This window comes from Cupressus sempervirens, chromosome 3, assembly GCF_028749045.1.
Source record: "Cupressus sempervirens isolate cs-2001-9-10 chromosome 3, ASM2874904v1, whole genome shotgun sequence".
In the NCBI taxonomy this organism is placed as follows: domain Eukaryota; kingdom Viridiplantae; phylum Streptophyta; class Pinopsida; order Cupressales; family Cupressaceae; genus Cupressus; species Cupressus sempervirens.
Window position 1 is genome coordinate 792,020,311 of NC_143120.1, and position 2,542 is coordinate 792,022,852.

Below are 2,542 nucleotides of genomic sequence, written 5' to 3' on the forward strand. Positions count from 1 at the left end.
TATAATTGGAGGACATAAATCCATAATAACAAAAATTTGAACTTAATAAAATCTATTATAATTCAACAAATATGAGTAGACCCATTTTATTATATAAATGAGCAAAAAACAACACAATGTTATATACACATTTAAAAAGACATCAAATGCATACATGTTAATTTATTAAAGACTATAGCCTAATATACTATCATCTCATAAAAAACATAGTACTTATGGTTCTTTTGATACAACTTAAATAGATAAAAAGTATTTACAAACATATAATTATGTCCAAGATAGTGATTAATTTATTAATATAAAAGGAAACATATATTTCAAATTTTCAAAATACAAAATATAAGTGTTAAAGTATTGATGTTTGAGAAAATATTTTTTAAATAATCTTGAATGCTTAAAACAATCAACACTTGAATGGGGCTTAAGAGTTATTGGACACATTTAAACATGATAGAAAATTTCCATTCGCGATTTTTTAGTTGTTAAACTAACAACATTTCATAATTTACTTTACAAGGAGAAAATGTGACATTTCGTCAAAAGTGCATGTGTCTTATTTGCACTTTGACATCTTTCAGTCTCCTCTAAACATGGTTTGTCATATTTCATACAAGTGTTAAAGGTAATATTATGTACAAAGTTTAGTAGTATTCATCCTCTTTGTTCATGCAAAAATGGGAGATCTGCAACAAGCATGGGCATCCATCGAAGCATAAAAGGTAGAGATTTTTTGTTAAATGTTCTAATTGCAACTATCTTGGTAGATGTACATGCAAGATGTGGAAGCCAAATTCCTACCAGTGATAAAATGGGAGCTTTGGGGTAGGGCAATAGTGTCCATTAAAGCACTATTAAAACTAGTATTTTACTAAGTATAGATGGCTTGTGAACTATTTGACATAATATGATTTTATTCCATTTGCAATGATGAATAATATGTGGTGAATGAATGTGTTAAAAAGGCTTAAGAAACTCTCAAGTAAATGCAATTGCCAAGTGTGAAATATCAAGAATTAAAATATCTATGTGGATATATCTTTATACATTACAAACCCTACTTTAAACTTGTTTAAGGAACCTTAAATAAAAATTATTTCATCATCAAATAACGCTGACGAAATAAACATAGAAATATTGAGTAGCTTTCCCTTAATCTTAGTCAACATTATATGCTACTTTTGGTCAGTGAAATTAATTTTTTTTAGTTTAAGAGATGGGAAAGAATTTGCGGTGCCAATAAGCAATATATAACAACTAGACTTTTACATTCTTATTTTACAAAAAAAATTAAAAAATTAAAAGAATTGTGATTATCTAATGTTATTATGGGAGTTTTCATAGGCATTTCCATGTCATCAAATGGTAGAGAAATGAATGGACTTGAAGAAAGCACAAGAATTGTCAAATCTTGAACATCCCTCTTAGTAGATTCTTCTTTTTCCATCTCTTCCATTGCATAGTTGCACAAGTTAACAAGATTTTTCAAATTCACTTTGCATAAAATTAGTAAATGTAATCCCATCCAACATGATCAATTATCATGTTACACCTTTTCCTTCTAGGTATAAGCCTTCAATTTTTATTGGTTCCTTTTATACAAAATTTTCTTCTTTTCTTCTATTCACATTATTTGACTATTGTGTTGTTCCCATTATCCTAAAAAAAGGAGTTAGATTTTTCTAGATAGGAAGTTCCATTGGAGTTTAGGAAAATAAAACTACAACTAGTTCAAAATCTCTAGACCAACCCCCACTCTATGAAGCATATTGAAGATAGTTGTCAAAATAGCTATGCAAATTTCAATCTTGTGTGTCATGTGGATGCAAATTTGAATCCTTAGTAGTAAGTTAAGACTTTTAGAATATTAACAAATTTAAATAATAGAAAATTATGAATGCATATTTGATGTGGAGAGTTAATGTATGGAAAAGTGTTGTTGGACATCTAAGGCATTGGATGACACTATTAAATCATCTCAAGTGAGTGTGTGATCACATTTTCTCAATGTTGTCAATGGGTTTGACAAGGGGAGTCATAAGAAACCCAATAAAATGGGATTTCTGGTTTTCAATATTTGTGCTTTTAAAATTATGGCTTTAATATTTTTCTTTTATTTAAAAAAATCTTGGATGTATTTAATGGATTTCCTTAACACCACAAGATGCTCTTGAGATGCACTCATAAGCTTCTTTGACATATGCCACTTTCAATATATCATGTAAATCATGCCCAAGCATCTTACTAGATGTCTTTTATAGGTATGCATTGTATCTTTGTGATAAAGGGGATTTGAACATAACTCTTGTAATACCATTGCACTGAAAAACCTTGTACCTTTTGGATTGCATCTTGAATTTGTACCTCTATGGATTTTTATGGATTTTGAGTGATGTAGTTGTCTTTGAAATGTCTCAAGTTCTTTTAAATTTTCATTTTCAATAATAGTTGATTTTGATTTGGAACCATACTTTAGAGAAGAATGTCAAATGGTTATGTAGGACCTATCAAAATGTATCTATAATTTGAGAAATGTGTTTCTATA